This window comes from Microtus pennsylvanicus, chromosome 5 (assembly GCF_037038515.1).
Source record: "Microtus pennsylvanicus isolate mMicPen1 chromosome 5, mMicPen1.hap1, whole genome shotgun sequence".
NCBI lineage: Eukaryota > Metazoa > Chordata > Mammalia > Rodentia > Cricetidae > Microtus > Microtus pennsylvanicus.
This window is the reverse complement of record NC_134583.1, coordinates 38726841-38741910: the sequence shown is the minus strand read 5'-3', so window position 1 is coordinate 38741910 and position 15070 is coordinate 38726841. Positions and strand designations below refer to the sequence as shown.

The 15070-nt window shown below is 35.7% G+C and overlaps 1 pseudogene; it reads right to left on the bottom strand.

The window, feature by feature from the left end:
- LOC142851244 (elongation factor 2 pseudogene) overlaps nt 1-14668 on the bottom strand; it is a 189840-nt pseudogene extending 175172 nt beyond the window's left edge.
- Nucleotides 14669-15070: the final 402 nt, after the last annotated feature.

The window sequence follows — 15070 nt, the reverse complement described above, 5'->3', positions numbered from 1 at the left end:
TCATTGCTTTATTTGTTCATTTTGGGAGAATGATCTAGGACCAAGTGCCAATACTAGATGTGATGATTATAGTAAAGGGTGATTTGGTGGGCCTCAAGTGGGTCTTCATGTCTTTGCTAATCAAATTGTCTTATCTGCTGCCAGGTCATATTACAATGAACTTTATAGACCCACTGAAGACTTTGCTAACAGTGATGCTAAAATATTGTGTGTCAGTGAAGGTGGTTGTGAACTCTGCACTGAAACCTGCTAAAAACATAGTCATGTAACCAGAAGGGCATGGCTGCAATGCACAGGACTCAGGCAAAAACCTCCAAGTTGGACACAAGAATAGGAAACAACTACAATTTGATCAGAAGACTCATTAATTTTGGCAATAAAAAAAAACTTCACATCATCTTGGTCATATGCTTATGTCATCCTCTGCCAAAATTAATTTTTGTCAACCTTATACACACCAACACATGACTTGGAAGAAAGAATCTCAACTGAGGTTTATCTTCATAAGTTTGAACTGTGGGAAAATATTTTCTAGATTTCTTATTGATACAGGGAAGCCCAAGCCATCGTGGACAGTGCTGTATAAGGGCAGGTGGTACTGTGTTGTATAAGAAAAGCAGCTAAGCAAGCAAAGGAAGCAAGTTAGGTAGCTGCATTCCTCCATGGCTTCTGCTTCAGTTATGACTCTCTTGCTTTCCTTCTTTGACTTATACTCATGCTGGTCTATAACTAGTAGACTAAAACAAACCCTTTCCTCCTCCTTTGCTTTTGGTCATGGTGTTTATTACAGTAACTGAGAAGCATTATAGGGAATATGTGACTCTAAGTTAGTGTTTAAATATAATTCTTGCAAGTAGAATTTAAAAATTAGGCATCATAGACTATATATACATACATATATACACATATATGTATATATATGTATAAAGGTTAAACAGTTATTCTAATATCAGCCAGAATTTTACCAATTATTCACCATGAGAATGAGATCAGACATATAATTATTTCTTTTGTGCTTTGCCTCAAAATTATAACTTCAATTAGAAAGGAATGGTAATTTGTATGAATATCTTTTTAATTGGCCTCAGGCTATTATTACGTATTTATCAAGAAAAATAAAAGCTGTGTCTAGATGTTAAATATAATATGTTCACCTCTTTAAACTGTGATATAAATAAGATTCCACTAAGAAGGAAATTAAAAAGTTCTCTGCACCAGTGTTTTGTCACTGTGGTAGGAGACCTCTACACACAGAATGACCTAGTTGTCAATGCTTCATAAAAGCATCCACAAGAGTGACTTTAATGCACTATGAAGTTAAATGTCTTCTTTTGTAAGACAAACAAGATGTTTTCACACTACTCATGCTAGGTTTGAAAGGTCTCTGGTGGGTATATTTTCTTTTCGCTTTCACCAGGGCTGTCCCCACAGACATGTTTCAAACTATTAGTGATGAGCACTCTTAGAGAGACATCATACAAAGAAACTCAAGTTTATTTATGCCATTCTGACTTCAAAGAAAGTAACTTGGTTTAGTGTCAACCTTTAACTACTAATAAATTAGAAGATGATAAAAATATGAATGAAAGTTGCAAATATACAAACTCCTATATTAAAACCAATCAAATTTTATAAAGCAGTGATTCACAACCTATTGTTGAAACGTCTTTGGTAAACCTTTATCTCCCAAAATATTTGAATCATGATTCAAAACAGTAGCAAAATTACAGTTATGAAGTAACAATGAAATAATTTTATGGACGCTGGTTTCTACACTATGAAGAACTGTATTAAAAGATCATCGCATTGGGAAGGTTGAGAGCCACGGGGAAGTGCATAAGTCATTGGAATCACCAAGGGCCTTCCTGCTGTCTTAAAAATAAAGTGTCTCTTTTGCTTTTTCTGCTCTTCCCGGACATAGCTCTCAGGCCATACTTCCAACTTGATGTCTCTTTTCTGCTCCTCTTTGTACATATTTAAATGACTGGCTCTCCTTTACTAGATACAAATGACACTTCATCAGTTTCTATGAGTTAAAAGTCTCTATATAGTATGGATGCTATACAGATGATTATAAGTTAGCTTTAACTGTAGGAAATTTAAATGTTTGTCAAGTTGGCTGCTAAAACCTAGGCACAGTATGCAAATGTTTCATGATACAGAAAGCTACAATCCCAAGAAAAACTATTCATTTTGAAGAACAGTGGAGACAGGAAAGAAAAGGAGCAGGAAACATCATACAGGAGAAAACTGATACAACACAAGAAGAAAGGGAGACTGGGCGTGAAGTAGTGAATGGATGGAAAATAAGAAGTCCATAAAGAGAAGGTAACAGTTCAGAGTTCTATTAAAAGGTATGGGATCCTTAAATAATGGACATGTAAAAACAGAAGAAAAAAATCTGAGTAAACAACTCATGATGTCCTTCCAATTATCTGACACAGGAAAAGGTGGAAAGAAAGTTAAAAGACAGTGGTTGTGGCATGCTTTAGGGGTGAAAAGAATGAGCATCTAGAGCACAGAATACTTTTATGACCATGAAAAAAAACCTTGATTAATATTATATCAATAAGGTGTGTGTGTGTACATACAGTTTTCAAAATCCATAGAATATGCAACTCAATATATAACTGCAATATAAACTATACATTTAGTTAGAAAAATATATACTACTATAAATCTTCCAATAGCTATATACTTCAGTGAGTGTCATATATTGATGGTATAATATAATGTGCCTTAAGGATAGGATGTAGCTAGGAATGGGTGTCTGGGGTTTTCATTTCTTCTCTCAATTTTTAATAAACCTAAAACAGTTCTAAACACTTTTCAAGGATGAGGGATGCAAGCAGAAGATAAAAAAGAAAACAAGAAGAGGGCAAAGGGGGTGGCCCAGTGGTAGTTTGAATAAGAATGATTCCCATAGGATCATATATTTTTATGTTTAGTCACCAGGGAGTGGAGCTGTTTGGTAAGATCATAAGGATTGAGAGGGAATGTGTCAGTAGAATGAGACTGTCAACCCCCCCTCTCCATGTCTCTTTCTGTCTCTGTCTTTGTCTCTTTCTCTCTCTGTCTCTGTGTCTCTCTGCCCTCCCACTTGTGTGTCAGGGTATAGAACTCTCAGAGAAGTATCTACCATCACGTTTGCCTGCACGACACCAGAATACCAGCTATGATCACAATAGACAAACATATGAAACTCTAAGCCAGCTCAAATTAAATGTTTTCTTTTATAAAAGTTGCTATGGTCATGGTGATTTTTTGCAGAAATAGAACAATGAGTAAAACAGAAATATATGTTTCTGATAAGGAAAATGGGGAAAATGGGAGCTACTTAGAAATAGGGAGGGGGATAAATAATAAAGAAAGTGGGGGAATGGATTAAGGTAAATAGCAGAATACAGTGATCTTGTAAGAGAAATTAAGAAGGGGTCATTAGGGAAGGGGTACAGATAAATAAAGGAAAGAGAGGAAGACAGATAAAATAAAGATATGGGTGACTGAAAATTCCACAAGGAATCATACTATGAACTATTTACAAAAACCCTCTAATAAATGTAACTCAGTGTACGAATATACATGCATAACTCTAAAAATCTTTTCTCATTTAGGCAGATGGCACCTCTTCCAAGAGACAAAGGCCACCAAACAAAAACTCTAACACCAGACACAAGATACTCACTTTAGATTTGTCATTCAGGACTGTGTAAGTGATTCCCCAAACATATAGTCTACTATTACTCCATTCGGTTAAGCCCCAGAGATGGAAGATAAATTCCTATTGCTGAAGACACCATGGACTTCAGAAACACGGTCCAGAGATCTTTGAACTGGAACTTACCTTGCTGTGAGACTCCCCTCTGTAGGCTGTGAATACGTTTTATTAACATTGATTAATAAAGAAGCTGTTTTGGCCAATGAATTAGCAGAGTAAAACGAGGCAGGAAATAGAAACATATATATGTTTCTGCTCAAGTTACTTACAGTTGTCTTTGCTTAATTAGAACACACCATTTTTTTTGTTTTGTTTCTGTCTGCATTCTTTCATTCAGATTTCCTGACACTCTTATGTTTATCCATGGTGTTTCAAGTGAAAGTATTCTTTTCTTCTTCAGGCTAATTAATATTTTATTAATTAAAAAATTAAAATCTAGGAATTTAACCACACACATTTGTCTACTACTTAAAGTTTAAATCGTTTCTGTATTTGGGTTATTATGAATATGACATTAAACAGAAAACAGCAATTCTCTTCAATTATTTATTTCTTTTAGGATATTGTTGGAGTACATGGTTGACATAAAACACACACAGACACACACACACACACACACACATATATATATATATATATATATATATATATATATATATATATATATACATAGAGAGAGAGTAGGTGGAGTAAAGGAGACACCATGTAGCTAAAAAAGTAAATAGATAAATAGATGCTGGATCCTTACCAATAAACCACAGGCGTTGTGCTGATACATAGATTAATAGCAATGGAGTAATTCAAGATGTAGGAGCTAGCTAGACATATGCCTGAATCATTGGTTGAATAGTGTTGTAATTAATATAGTTTCTGTGTGATAATTCAGGTCTAAGAGGCTGGAAAATGAACAAGCAATTTCCGTCTACAGACCTGAATAACCTTCATAAAGTTTATCTCTCATGCCAGAAAATATCATGACAGTTCTACAGGAGGGGGGCAATCAGCAATTCTATCCAATTATTCTACCTATAAACCTCATAAATGATCAGTCTGGCATGATACACTTATGGATGCAGTAGTGGCAAACATACATTGTCAGAAACCAACAGCTCTCTAAATGGACTTAAGTTGTTCTCAATGAAAGGAATACTATTCAAGGTCTGGGAAAATAGTAACTACTCATTGCTAATGAAATCATGATTGTTGAAAGACAGTCTACAACTACTAATTTACTAACCCTGTATAACTTCCCTAGTCACAATCTATAAAAACATGTTTCTTTCTACCCATGTATGTATGTACGTATTTATGTACGATGTATGTGTTTGTTTACATATTTATATTTGAAGACTTTTGTACAAAGAAGGGAGAAGGAGACAACACAAGATAAGAAGAGAGGGTAAAGAGGAATGGCAGGATGCAAATGATTTAATTGGAGAAAGATGTTTTCATAGGGAGATGGAGGGAGAAAAATATAAAAGAAAGAAGGAAGTCAATAAAATATAACAATGTGTGTCAATAAAAGTGTGTCAAACAAGTCTGAATAAGACACTAAGAATCATCTCGAAAAATCAAGAAAAAGAAAGAAAAAGAATCATATTAGCAACTAAGTACCAAAAAAATCCTACAATGCAAGTAATTCAATATGAAATATATAAAGCTTTTCCTTTTATTGAAAAATAGATTCTTTTCTTACATAATATATGTTAATTACAACTTTTTTCTCCCTGTACTCTTTCCAGTATCTCCTTACCTCTCCCATCCTGATTCACTCATATTTAGGGAAACATTTTAACAGTCAAGTCTTGTGACTCCTGTATACTATAAAGCCAAGATGAAAAAAGATCAAAAATGAGATGAGTGAGTAACTGAGTATTGCCAAATCTTCAGCCTCATCTGTCACACAATGATCGGTAATTTCAGATACAGTTGGAATTTTGATGACTTCTATTTGATCATATAAGTAGTAGGTCAATTACATAATGTTCCATTATTTCAGCAATATGTCTATAATTTTATTTCAAGAAGAAAACACATAGGGAAACCTAGTACAGCAGAGAGTACACTTTCATGAGCAGCCTCTCAGTGTCCTAGGCTACAGTGATGTGATATGATGAAGATTGCTTGACATCTGTATTTGAAGCCATTAACTTGCACAAAATATAGATTGTAAAAGTGTAGCCTATAAGTCTGAAAGGATGTTTTGCTTAATTCAGTTCATTGCCATGATTGTGCGTATGTGCTTCCTTAAGTACTGGAGCAAAAGAACTAGGTCTACAAAGAAAACAATGCCTTTGCTCATATGTGTGACACCATAAGAATAAAGCTATTTTCATATGAAGGTTTGTGGAGAAAATATAGCAAAAATAAGATATTGGTGAGTAGTTTATCATGGGAGCTATGGTTTAAATGTGTCCAGGGATTTAGAAAGTCAGGTCAACAAATGTGTTGTGAAGAAAGAGGTTTTGCCAAATGATGGCTGATTCAGGGATGGCAAAGCTCCAGAAAGTTACAACAAGAAGAGTCAGGGCCCTGCAATTGTAATAGATGGCTGCTATATGTGTGGCCTGGTGCTAGTTTCTCATCAGTATTGTCAGTTCAACAAGATGTGGTGAGCACTAAGGAATAATTGACAAGAATGACTGTTTTTTTTTCTTTTTTCAAATAAAGCAAACTTGTAAACTTTGCTTTCTGTCAGACAGGGCTATCTCCCTAATGTGAGGTTTGAGAAATTAGCATCGAACACAGAAAAAAAAAGTGGGGCTTATAAAGCCCCCTCAACCAAAAATTTTCAACCCTAGAGAAGAATGATGTCTGAAAGGTGTTGTTTAAAAAGTGTCGCAAAATGTTTCTGTGATATTAGTGAAACCTATGGAATACTAGTGATTTGAGACCTGGGAGAAAATACCAATCCAGGATGTAAGTGGGATAACTTCCATTGTTGTTAATATTAAGCAATTAAAGATATTCATATTTGATACTCCGAAGATTTCACCAGAATGAGAAATTTAGATTATAAATTTATAATTTTAGAAGAGGTTGTCCAGTACTAATATCTGAAGGGTTTTGTATGTTCTCTAGTGAGGTGAAGGAAAAGAGACGAGTCACGCAGACCAGAATGTAATCACAATACAGTAGTAAAAGCTTATAAGGAAGACAAAAATCATAACCCTGCAGCATACTGGAGAATTTATCAAGACATGCTGTATGGTACATCCCACTTTAGTACTGATTTGGAAAGTAAGATATGAAGAAGTTAATGTAGAAGGACTGGCATGTAGTTGAAGGAGTACAGCAGCAAAGGGGACTGTGACAACTTTTGAAGGATAATGTGGATAGAAAGGACATGTTCGTTGATGTATTTTAGCATGAGATACTTGAACAGATTCAAAGTTTGATACATTTAAAAATAAAACCAGTTAAGTCAAATAAAGATTGCCAAAGAAGTAAAAAATAATGAGGAACATTATAGGAAGATAAGGCCTATAAGGCTAAAAGAGTACAGCCAACCTGTTTTCTTCCGGAAGGCCTAGCAAAAGGTACTGATCATGCCTATCCAATGAGGGGTGACCATGCAATGCCAACAAATCAGAATGCAGCCTGGGTGTCGAGGGAAGGTATATAAGACTCTCTCCATTGCTGAATAAATGAGTTTGCTGTATTCCTTTTACCTGACTTGAATATGTCTGTGATTTTGATGTTGTGCCTTCTCACCCCTTTCCTCAAGGAAGCTGTTAGGATCCAACAACATCTGGAGCCTGAACAAGTTCTTGTCTTCTCCTCTTCTTACTCATGGAGCTGGAGAGTATCTCCAAGACTGTGCATTTTAGCGAGAAGGCTCCTTGGTGTTGTATGTTTTTGGTCTTTTTGAAAGGAAAGCGTTGCAACTCTCTTTCTTTTCTTTTCTTTTCTTTTCTTGGTTGTCTGTCATGTTTGTCTGCAAATCTGATTAAAAAGGGTCACTTTTATTTCTGTTTCAGTTCAACTGGAACCTCCACATAAGGGCTGACACCCCAAGAGGCAGAACTAAGGCTCATTTTCCGAATTTCATCTTGTTAGTTGAGGCTGCTTGTTCTTTTTCTGACCACAGTAAAATTTTGCTTGGCATCAGGCATCTGTCCCCTGCAACAGCTACATGGCTTCTCCCTAACTCCATCTTCTTTCTTCCTCTATCTGCTTACAATTCCCACCTTGCTCTATTCTGCTAAGCCATTGGCTGAAAGTGCTTTAATCATTAACCAATAAAAGCAAAACATATACAGGACTTCCAATATAATCTCTCCTTTTCTGTTCAAATAAAAATGAAGGTTTTAACTTTAACATAGTAAAATTACATATAGCAACACAGGTTTCATTAGAAAGGAAAACTATAATTATAACTATCTATTCTTCAACTCCATTAAAGACCCCAGAAGTATATAACATTACCTGTATTAACAGGAAGAGCATTGTAAGCAACTTGCAAAACTCTAGAATTGACAGAGACATCTCACTGCTTAGATAGTCACCCAAAGTTCTTCTGTACCATTGGGGCATCCATCTTCAGCCTATAGTCCCATAGTATCCAGCTGGCTTTTACACAAAGCAAGATATTTCAAAGACAGTTCCACCTATACTGGCAGTTATCAGTCACTTTCTTTTGTGTCCTGCAGAATGTCTGACATACATGCTCTTGAAGAAAAAACCCTGAAGGACCATCTTACTGTTAGGCAAGTTCAGCAGTTATTTCTCTGTGGGTCAAGCAGTTCAGGCAAGGACAGTTTCTTGTCCGTATGGTTAGGAAACTATATAAGGAGCCTCTTTTGTGCCCATGTTCCTCTTGAAGTAATTGGTGCTGGTGGGAGCAGATGTGTCTCACTATCAGGAAAAGTCCTAAGTTATTAAAACATTTAAATGCCATATTCTGAAGGTCTCTGAAAGATTTGAAGAATACCTAACTGAAATATATCTCTATATGTCTAGAAAACATAACATGACTACAATCTTGACTATTATAGTTGACTATCTATTAACCTATATTTCTTAATTATAAATTACATTTTTAAATGAACCACACAAACACAATACCTTAATCAAGGGGAGAAATATACATATACAGTATAACAAAATTTATCTTAAATTTGTATCAGTAAACCAAGATCTATACTAAAGCAAATTATTCATCTCTATAATATATCCCCTTTTAAATGTAAAAAAAATTATAAACAATATTTGGGAATATGGGCATAGTTCTGTCCATACTTTTTCCTGATGTTTGGGGGTGCTGTTAATCAAGTCTTCATGGTGTATCCTGTGTGCTAGGTTTATCTCAGTAAGCAGTTGGGCAAAATAATATTTTGAGGGTGTTCACAGTGACCTTTCATGGGGTCTTGGTTCATTAAACCACATTGGTATGGAAGCAATCCACAGGTTCTCATCCTCTGTGAAATCAAAAGAAGAACCTCTTTCCAAAGCAACATGTTATTAGACCCAAATTCTGAAGTCAAGATATTTTTATAATATACATGCTGGTTTAGCCTAGCAGCCCACACAATTAAATGCCTCTCTGTATCTAGCTCCTTAACAGTCAAAAATTTCAAAGTAAACACAATAATATACATAAAGCCTCAACCATTGACAAGGTACATGGTACCTGAAAATGGATAAGAAGGACACAAGGAAAAATACTGTTAAATCTTGCCAAGACAGGTTAGGATTGTTTTGTAAGCTTTCCTGCCTCTGAAAATGGTCTGTCAGTTACTCTAGGACTTAGCCAAAGTTGATTGCAAATGAAACTTTGAGTGATTGCCCAGGTAGCCACTTGTCTCTGTCATTTGTTGAACATTTTGGAAGTTGCTTAATTGCACTTGCTGCTTACTCAAGTAATATTATTTCCCTTCTTGGATCTTCAATGAGGTTGGAGACTAGATAGTTGTAGTTACTGTCCTCTCATGATTTGGCCAAGTTATTTATTATACAAGAATTAAACTCATCAAGATCCGATAATTATTGAATATATTTGTTCTTATTGTGTATAATTTTGTATTAGGCTTAGAACTCTCTTATTGAAATAAAAGGCGAAGATGCTGTAGGAAATGCTATAGCCAGTAGTCTTCAAGTTACCTGCCCACTGGTGCATAAACTCTTATAATATTTATGCCCATGTAAAGTGTGCATTCAATCTCTTTTCTGGCTGTGGGATTTGATTGCTTTTCTCCATTCCAGCAAAGGATATCGATTTGTGAGTCTATTCCTAAATAAATAATGATCTAATATTCACAATTCTGAGCTAGTGTGGGATTTCTTTTAAGCATCCTTCTTTCAGCATAACATCAAGCCGTCCAGACAAGAGCAGTTTCTTGCCTAAATAGCCAGCAAACTCCATAAGAAGGCTCTTTGATGTTCATCTTCCTCTTAAAGTATATTGGTGCTGCCAAGAGCAGATATGTCTCATTGTCATGAAAAAGTCCTAACTTCTCAGAACATATTAAGGTACATATTCTGTAGTTATTGAAATGTTTGAAAAATCCCTATCCATATGAAATATAACTCTGTACATCTAGAAAACCTAACTAACATGACTAAAAATTTAACTATTATAAATAACTGTTACCCTATATTTCTTAATTATACATTATATTTTTAAATGAGATGTGCAAACACAATACCTTAATCAAGAGCAGAAATATACATATAACAAAATTGACCTTAAATTTGTATCAATAAACCAAGATCCACACAAATGCATAATATTCATCTCTATATTATAACCCCTTTAAATGTAAATAAACATTTATAAACAATATTTGAGATTTAGACATAGTTCACTCCAAACTGCTCTCTGCATTTTGTTGGGCAAGTTAGATTTGGGAGCTTATGGAGACCTTTCAAGAGGTTTTGATTAATCAAACCACAATAGGTTGGAAGGAATCCACAGGTTCTCATCCTCTGTAGAAACAAATGCAGAAACTCTTTTCCAAAGCAACATACCCTTAGACCCAAATTTTGAAGCCAAGATACCTTTAAAGTATATATGTTGGTTTAGCTTAGCAGGCCATACAATGGAATGTCTCTCTGTACTTAGCTCATTCACAGTTAAAAAAATCAAAGAAAACACTATAATATACATAATCTGGACTCTATGTATAAATTCCATCTTTACATGTCTTAGTTTTCCTTACTCTTTTAATCTATGACTTTGTACTCTGTCTCTTTAAAGACATTGTTTTATTATTTAAAACCATATACTTTGTTTAAAAACTATGTGTTCTCTCTCTTAAGCCTAAATACATATACCCAACACTGACCCATTTAGACATCCTTTCCATCTGAATTTGTCTTCTTGCATATTTGTAATCCTTTTCTGACCATGCCCACTTCTTAAAATGTTAAGAGGCATGGCTAAGACAAAGCCTGCTTTATCTTTTGGCTCTGGCCAGCCCAAAATGATGAAAGTCTCTTCCACACCAGTTCGGCAAACCATGATCACAGCCCCATTTCAGGTATATAGAAGGTCTATGTTACCATTAAAAAAGTTTTAGCACTCTGATCACAAACCTATTTAAATGTTCTGTAGCTGAACCTCTAGAAAGAGTCAAAGCCATTTATGTTAGAAAAAAATGAAGCTGTCATTTTTAAAGAAGCCATTGAGTTTTTACTGCTAAAGCTAAACCAGGAAACCTCTTAAAGGAGCCACATCTCTGCTTTCTGCCAGCAAACAGAGTCAGAAGCTGAATTAAATTCTGTGTTTTCCTGAATCTAGAAATCATTTTCAAACTTGCTCATGTTTTTTATTGGTTTTATTGAGCTATACATTTTTCTCTGCTCTGCTCTATCTTCTCTTCTCCCCTTAAACACTCTCCCATGGTCCCCATATTCCAAATTAACTCAAGAGATCTTGTCTTTTTCTTCTTTTAATGTGGATTAAATTCATGCATGTCTCTCCTCTGGTCCTCTTTGTTGTCTAGGTTCTCTGAGATTATGATTTATAAGCTGGTTTTCATTGCTTTATGTCTAAAAACAACTTATGAGTAAGTCCTTATGATATTTGTTTCTTTTGGTCTTGCTTACCTCACTCAATATGATGTTTTCTAGATCCATCCATTTGCCTGCAAATTTCAAGATGTCGTATTATTTTTCCTGTGTAGTACTCCATTGTGGAAATGTATCACATTTTCCTTATCCATTCATTGGTCAAGGGTCATTTAAGTTGTTTTCAGGTTCTGGCTGTGACAAACAATGCTGCTATTCATAGAATTGGACACATTTCCTTGTGGTACAATTGAGCATCCTTTAGGTAACTACCCAACAGTAGTATTGCTCTGACTTGAGTAAGATTGTTTCCTAATTTTCTGATAAATTGCCATATTGACATCCAAAGGGGTTGTAACAGCTTACATTCCCACCAGAAATGCAGAACTATTCCCTTTACCCCACAAACTTTCCAGCATAAGTTGTTATCACTGTTTTTTATCTTGGAAATTCTTCCTGATGTAAGATGAAATCTCAGAGTTGTTTTGAGTTGCATTTCTTTGAGGACTAAGGACATTGAACATTTCCTTAAGTGTCTTTCAGCCATTTTATATTTCTCTGTTGAGAGTTCTCTGTTTATTTCTGTACTCCATTTTTATTCGGTTATTTGTTCTTTTGATGGCCAATATTTTTAGTTCTTTGTGTATTTTGGAGATCAGTCCTCTGATGTGGGGTTGGTGAAGATCTTTTCCTATTTCTGTAGGCTGGCATTTTGTCTTATTTACTATGTCCTTTGCTTTATAGAAGCAGTCCAGTTTCAGAAGGTCCCATTTATTAATTGTTTCTCACAGTGTCTGTGTTACTGGGGTTATATTTAGGAAGTGGTCTCCTGTGCCAATGTGTTCAAGTGTATTTCCTACTTTCTCTTCTATGAGGTTCAGTGTGGCTGGCTTTATGTTTAGATCTTTGAGGCATTTGGACTTTAGTTTTGTTCATGGTGATAGATATGGCTCTGTTTTCATTTTTTCTACATGTTGATATCCAATTATGCAAGCACCACTTGTTAAATATGCTTTCTTTTTTTTCCATTATATATTTTTTACAAAGAAGTATTTGTATGTGTGTGGATTAATATCTGGGTCATTGATTTCAGTTCCATTGGTACTTCTGCCTGTTTTTATGCTAATACCAGGCTATTTTCGGTACTGTAGCTCTGTGAAAGAGTTTGAAGTCAGTCATTGTGATGCCTCCAGAAGTTTCATAATTGTACAGGATGGTTTTTGCTATCCTGGGATTTTTTTTTTTTTTTTGCTTTTCCATATGAAGTTGCCTACCATTATTTCAAGGTCTATGAAGAATTTTGCTGAGATTTTGACTGGCATTGCATTGAGTTTGCAGATTGCTTTTGGTAAGATTGATATTTTTACTATTTTAATTCTACCTACCCAAGAGCCAGGGAGATACTTTCATTTTCTGGTGTCTTTTTCAGTTTCTTTCCTCAAAGATTTAAAGTTCTTGTCATACAAGTTTTCCACTTGTTTGGTTCAAGTTACTTCAAGGTATTTTATGCTATTTGTGGCTATTATGAAGGGTGGTGTTTCTCCAATTTCTATCTCAGCCCATTTATCTTCTGTGTAAAGGAGGGCTACTGATTTTTTTTGAGTTAATCTTTTATCCTGCTACATTACTGAAAGTGTTTATGAGTTATAGAAGTTCCTAAGTAGAATTTTTGGGGTTGCTTATACAGACTATAATATCATCAGCAAATAGTGATCGTTTGATGTCTTCTTTTTCTATTTGTATCCCTTAATCTCCTTTTGTTGTGTTGTTGCTGTTTCCATGACCTCAAGAACTAGATTGAATAGATATGACCAGAGTGGACAACCTTGTCATGTTCCTAATTTCAGTGGGATTGCTGTGAGTTTCTCTACATTTAGTTTGATGTTTGGCTATTGGTCATGTTAGGTATGTTCCTTGTATCCCTGCTCTCTCTCCAAGACCGTTATCATGAATGGATATTTGTGTTTTGTCAAAAGCTTTTTCAACATCTAATGAAATGATCATGTGGTTTTGATTTTTTTCAGTTTGTTTATATAGTAGATTACATTGACAGATTTCTGTATGTTGAACCATCCCTGAATCTCTGGGATGAAGCCAACTTGATCATGGTGGATGATGATTCTGATATATTCTTGAATTTGATTTGCCAGTATTTTATTGAGTATTTTTGCATCAAAATTTATGAGTAATCTTAGTCTGTAATTCACTGTCTTAGTAATGTCTTTATGTGATTTGGATATCAGGGTAATTATAGCCTCATAAAAAAGTTTGGCAATGTTCCTTCTGTTTCTATTGTGTGCAAAATTTGAGGAGTATTGGTATTAGTTCTTCTATGAAAATCTTGTAGAATTCTGAGCTGAGGTTTTTTCAGTTGGGAGATTTTAATGATTGTTTCTATTTCGTTAACAGTTAGAGATCTATTTAATTTGTTTATCTGGTCATGTTTTAATTTGGTAAGTGATGTTTATCCAAAAAGTTGTTCATTTCTTTTAAGTTTTCCAATTTTGTGGAGTACAGTGTAGGGTTAAGCCAGACCCTTTAGGAGGCAGGATTGCCTCGGGTGAATGCATACCGATAAATGGGCTTGCGGGAGGCGGCTCCTCCCTTTCTTTCCTACCTCCTGTGCTACGCGGGAACCTCAGTTCTGTAAGTTTTATTTAATCATTAAATTTGTATATATTCTTTAATATTTGCCTGTGTTTATTCACGCCAATACATTTGGCGCCCACCCCGTGGGGCTTTGAAGAGACCCGCCTCAAATCGGAGTCTCTTGGGGCCACTGCTCCCAGCGGCGGTCTCCCTGGGCACGCAGACGGTACCCTTTCAGCTGGTCCGACTACGGCTGGGGACACACCTGAGATTCTGAGCAACTCGATCTTTCCCAGTACCTGCTAAAAAGTCACACTGGACGGGAGTATTAGCACTCCCCAGCTCCGCCATGCCTGACAGTGGCACAAGCACCTCTATAACAGCGTGATCAGTCTCTGTTCCCCCCCCACCTCCGCCAGTGCTCAGGTCACGTGACGGTGGCCCTGCAGCCGGCTCAAACACGCCGGTCCCTTTGATTTGTTCACTTTGGTGGCTTTCTCTCTGTTCCTTTTCCGGCCCAATATCTATTAATCAGCCTGGTGTCTGCTCCAATTTTGTTTTTGAGTCATTTATTTCAAACTTAGGCCACGTGGACTCAAGTGGACACTTTTGCCACAACTGGCAAGAACCTGTCATTGCAGGTAAAAGAATTTTTTCTTTTTTAAATAAAATGGCTGAGAACGTGACTGTTTCAGATTTCAACAGCTTTTTTGAGTGTACCATGTGGGAGATTTTACAAGAGGTGTCTATCAC